Source organism: Acanthisitta chloris, unplaced genomic scaffold (assembly GCF_000695815.1).
Source record: "Acanthisitta chloris isolate BGI_N310 unplaced genomic scaffold, ASM69581v1 scaffold8597, whole genome shotgun sequence".
Classification (NCBI taxonomy): Eukaryota; Metazoa; Chordata; class Aves; order Passeriformes; family Acanthisittidae; genus Acanthisitta; species Acanthisitta chloris.
Window position 1 is genome coordinate 51,036 of NW_008684257.1, and position 5,989 is coordinate 57,024.

The window sequence follows — 5,989 nt, forward strand, 5'->3', positions numbered from 1 at the left end:
AGAAATGCTTCAGCTCAGGTCACTAATGTTCATCTTGAGGCTTCCTGTAGATATTTCCTCACTTTCCTCCTCTGCTGCCACCACGTGGACAGGTCTCCGTGTTTATTTAAGGTTTGTATTAATCTCTCAGAATATTCTCCATCCTTGATTGTATTGCAGTTTTTAACTGCACCAAGCATGTTTCTTCATTTGCCATGAAATTCAGCTGGGGGGAATCTGACACATTAAAATAACAAAACAAGGAGAGAGAATCTCCATCATGTTATTTTTTCTCATTTTTTACTGAAAGACTTCTAGGTGGTATGCATTTTTCACACTCTAGAAAAGGCTATGTGGAATAACTGAGTGTGCATAGCACCTCATACAGAAGTTTCACAGGCATCTCAATCAAAAGCCAGTCAAGCCTGAGCAAAATTTTTTCAAAGGGCTGTTCATAAGGCAATTATAGGCAGAAGACTCTGTGTTACCCAGAGTTGATTGACTGGATTTTGTGGACCGTATATTCAGCTCTGAATATTGCACTTGCAACATGCACTCCTGGGAAAACTGTTTTGAGAGCAGAACTCTATTAAAACGGCCAACATGGTGTTCTGAAGAAGAGGAGTGACTAATGAAGATGTCTGGTGCAGCTCATACATTGGAACAGCAGTGCAACCTGGATCCTGCTCACCTTGGGGCTTACTCAGGCTGGAGCCAAGTGGGTAACTATATCTGAAACAGGACCCAGACAAGGATGACCTAATTTTAGATTGAACTATAACTTATTTTCCTATTTTTTTTCTGTTAATAACTGTAAACATTACATTAATTATTTATAATCTGCTGCTACAGACAGCATAGATGCAACTGATAGACATGGTGGCACTATGCTAGGGCAGGTCCTGCAACTTTAGCTTTTGTGAGGTTATCTTGTTTCAGTATTACACATGAACAAACCACTCACCAGGTCCTTAGTTTGCCTAATGATAGGGCATCAGAAATGGAAATAACAGTACTATTACCCTGCACACTGAAATGCTGAAAGCAAAAGGTAGGTGCTTGTGGGGATCTTCCCTGTTCCTTTTCTGCCCAGGATGCAGTTCAGTGGTAGTTGCTGGAAGTAAACATCCAAGAGTGCTTTCTCCTCACTTTCTATTGCTTTGTATCCTTGTGAGTGGCTGGAGTGGTCTCATTTGCTCACTTTACAATCTTCTTAGGGGAAAAAAAATGTTTAACTGAGACACAGACTTCAGTGCATCAAATACAGCTCTAGGTGTATGGAAAACTGAGCTGAATCCTATTGCTCAGAGTGGTAAGTCAGCTGTCGGGGAAGATTACAACTGGATTCAGTCCTTGATATTAGCCACATAGCAGAATGTTCAGATTGGTCACAATATCTAAAAGAATAGATAAATCTCATGCGGTTTTATCCATTATGATAGCTCTGACAGAGGAAGATTGGCCCTGGGGCTGTGAAGGCCTGATGCCAATATGATAGAGAATTGCTATTCTGCCTGAGAATCAAGAATGACTTTCCAGTTTCTCTCTCTTTCCTCCTTCTATTGACCGACAGAATAAGATCATAAAGCATTCAGAGTTTTCTTTTTGCCTTCAGAGACATCCTAATCTAGAATTCAGCAAAACTTCCAGCTCTGACTCATCTTGAAGGTAGTATTAAATGAGCTGAAACAGATGCATCAAGGACCTACACAAGGTTCCCATGCTGTTCTGGGGCTAACATTGGTTTCAGCCCTGGGCTGGCATCTATCACAGGAATTTTCTAAAAAGTCTGATGTCCATGAGTGCCTTAGACAGAAAATTTCCTGAGAGTGAGCCTGGTGCATCTGGCAGCCTCATAAAGATCCTGGACACCTTCCCTGCCTGGGAAGCTGATCTTCCTTTTCTTCTCTTTCATCCATTCTCTGTTTCCATTTTTTGTTGCTTTCCTAAAATAATTTGCTGGGTTTTTTATTTTTCCTCCTGCATCTCCTCAATTTCCCTCTCTAATTTCTCTCTCTCTCTTTTTAATTTTATTATTTTGAAGCTGCCTTATAGGATTTTTCCTCACACTACACTCAAATAGTTGTTCTTATTCTTAAATATGACCCTCCAAAGAACCATAACATGAGAAGATGCTTAAACAATCAGGCATTCACCAATGCACCACTAACCTGGGCTTATGTCCCCACATCATCCTTCTTTTTTAATGAAAACCTGCTGGCTTCCTCAAAAGATATTGTCTAAACAAGCACAGAACAGCTCCTTAGAGAGATGATCTCTCCAGTTTTATACACACAAATTTATTTCTGCATCATACTTCTAAGTAAATAGTTTTCTCAAGCTTTTCCCTTCTGCAAAGCCCTCTTCCCACAGATTGTTTTTAAACTTTCATTATAGAAATGAAAAAATCTATAAAACTCAAGTAGTAAAGTGAAATGATCCTGATTTAGTAATGTTAAGGGGCATATCCTAACTAAGTGGAATCTGATCTGGAAACTCTACCCGTGGTGTGAACACACAAAGACAGAAGAAGTTAAAAGAAGTTGAGCAGATGTGTGTTTAGAAGATTGGGAAAACACTATCCCAGGGAGACAGCTGAGGATTCATATTGTCCCTGGTTTGAGTGGATGATAAGCTGGGCTGCTCTGAAGGTAGGTTTTGGGGACCCAGACACATCCAAAGTGTTTTTGTAGCATCATCCCCCATTCATACTAATGCACTGCACCCAGAAGTAGCTTTGGGGGACGAATTTGCACAGTCTCCAGCTGCATTTTACACCCTCATGCAGGCAGATGTGCATCAAAGCCAATTGTAAACATCTCTGCGTTCCCATCTCTGAAATGCATTAATGATGCAAGCATCCAGACAGTTCTTCCTGCAATACCCACCTGGTGTTCTTACCTTAGGACAAACCACATCACCCATGAGAGGTGAGGAAAGAAGAGAGGATGACACATGTGAAGACCCAACTCAACTGTCTTTCCTCACAGTCACAGGTGCTTAGATGGAAAGCCAGCATTACACCTTTCCTCACTTTAAACCTGTTCATCTCTCCATTGTCTCCAGATGCAGACAGCTTTATGCTTAGCCAAGACAAAGAACTGGGGATATCAAGTATATGTGCTTTTAAATGTTATCAGCCACTTCCCCTAATTCATTACAATAAATTGCTGTTGGGGGAAACAAATAGGATTTACCTGCACACACATAAACAATGTTTCTGCTACTAAGTTTTTCAGACCTCTGAAGATCCAGCTTTCTTCTCTCTCTCTCTCCATTCTTTATCTGAAATCTGCCTTATTTCTCCCTGCATTGGTATCTAGACTCTGTCTTCCATTTTTCATTACAGGGGTGCTGGTTTTGCTCACCTGCTGGTTATTTCTTTTAAATTCCCTACTGCAGAGAAAACAGTGGCTTTCATTTGGAACTAACTCCAGCACTGAGACATCCAGGAGCTCCTAATCATTAGGATCTATAGGTGCAAGACTCAGGTCTTTGCACCCTCCAAAAAAGCAAAAAAACCCTCCAAAAAAGCTTTTATATGAGAATCCAGCTTACTCAAATGTCATACTTTACCATGCTGCACCCCTGAGAGTTCCTAGGTAAATCAGAGACTGCATTAGTGTGTATCTATTACCTTGTACTGAGAGAGTCATAAATATAAAAGGTAAGAGTTGAGACACATTATGTTTGGGAAGTGCCTCCTTGGGCATGAGTTAGTCTTTAATAACGTTCTTATCAGTTTTCTTAGGGATAAATTTGACTTTTCTTGTTGACACAAAAACCCACCCACTTTGTGGGAGTTTTGGGCACCCACAATCCCTTCTCTCATGGTGCCTCCAGGACAAGGAATGGATCCTGACATTGAACAGCAGAGAAGCCTCATTGCAATGCAGAGATGGTTGTGTGTCCAGGAGATACCTGCTGTATGGTTCCTTCTCCTTGCTGGTATGAGGGAGGAGACTCAGGCTAGAAGAAAGTGGAATGACAGCAAACTGTAGAGCTCCTGTGAAGATATGGTCTTCTGCTAGGTGTACTTCCTTACTATAGTCTCCTGCCTGTTTTCCCCCACAATTATGGTCTGTGAGCTGTCATTGCTCGGGAAGGCCCCAATTCCAGTCCCTCAGACTTTGTCATTTCTGCAACACTGTGGGCATGAACATGCCCCCATGCTAACTCCTTCCAGTGGCCTGTGTTTTGTTTTATTCATCTCTCATGTGGCTTGTTCTCCCATAAGCCATGTCCCTGCCCTCCCTCCTGTTTTCTGATGTGCTTGAGGTGATCCATATCACTTTGGGGGTGAAGGGGCAGTAGGATGGGCCCTGCCACCTGCAATCACAGGACAAAGATGCCTGTATACCTGGAGAGATCATGTCTGCCTAGTGTTGTAGGACAACACAGAGCATAGTCACACATAAAGCAACCTAGTGGGAGATGACAGTGAAACAGGAGCTTAATTAAGGATGTACAGTGCTAAATTACCCGGAGAGGTTGTGGATGCTCCATCCCTGGAAGTATTCAATGCCAGGCTGGATGGGGTCCTGAACAACCTGATCTAATTAGTGGCACCCCTACCTATAGCAAAGAGGTTAGAAGTAGTTGATCTTTAAGGTCACTTTCAACCCAAACCATTCCATGTTTCTATAAAGGACATGGTTCTTTCATTGCTTTCTTTCCATGGAGTAAATGGCAGGCACTGGCAAGCTGGATGGAGCTCTTGTCCAGTGCAATGCAAAGGCAACTTAGGTGTAAGTGTGTCTTGAGCAGTGTGAGCTATTGTCATACAGCAATGCTTTGCATGGCTCTGCACATATCAGCTGTGTACAGAGCTGCAGTTAACACTGGAACAGTAGCCAGGGATGGGCTTATCATGTTGGGTGTGAATGCAGACTTAGGATGCTTGAAACACAAAGCTGTGCTCCACAGTGGTTTGGAATCCCTGTGCAGACGCAGCAGTTGTGATGTAAACCCCAGATGGTTACAATGTGCCTCAGCCAGGACCTCTGAAGAGAGGAATGTGTGTGCTTCTCTGTTTAAGACTGGGATTAATATGATGCAGACTCTAATTTAGATTCCAGGAATGAAGTTCAAGAATCTCTGCTTGCACAGCCAGGAGGGCTATTTGAGGCACAAGTGAAATTGATTTTGGTTTAAAAGTCCTGTAAAGGAAGATAGGAGTAAATATGGAGAAAAATAATCTAAAATTGATTAGAAAGGAGCCATTACCCAGCAGGCAGTAAACCACTGAAGATAAGCCATTGAATAACCATGAAAAGAAAATGAGAATGACTCTGGTATATACAAATAAGAATCAGAACATTGTACTCCTGCAATGGTATTTTTGTGCTTCAGTCAGTGTGTCACTCTGGCTGAAGGGTGTTTTAAGATTAAAAACTGCCATAAAAGGCTAGAAATGTGTCCCAGAACTTGGAATAAACTTTGAATCAGAATTGGTAACTATCAGAGGAACTTATACCAAAGTTCACCCTAGAAATGCAGCAGTGGGACATACTCTGGGAGTGAAGTGCAAGCAGGAGTTGTGGGTCAAACGAAGTCACAGACACCAAGCTGGAGGAGAAAAGATGGATTTTGTATCTGATGCCTGCATGCTAAAGGAAAATCTGGCTGCATACTTGCAATATCTGGAACATGAAACTGTGACAGACAAATACATAGATGGGGCTTACTGAATATATCAGCCTGAAGGCCATAGAGAGACTCTCAGTGTATCAGAGACCTCGAGTTACTATACAAATTTCAGCGACATTTTTACAACTGTACAGTGATCTTTGTGCATTTCATGATATGCTCAGAGCGTTTATACTTCTATTTCTCTCTTCAGCCCAGATTTGATGCTGTATATAAGGCATAGCTAACGTGTTAATGAGAAAATATAATGACACATTCCACATTTTCTTCGGAAATTAGTGAAGGTTCTATTATCCAATGTACCTCTGTGTGCCATCACGTCAAGGATTGAGCTCAGGCACTGGTGGCCTCCATAGCATTC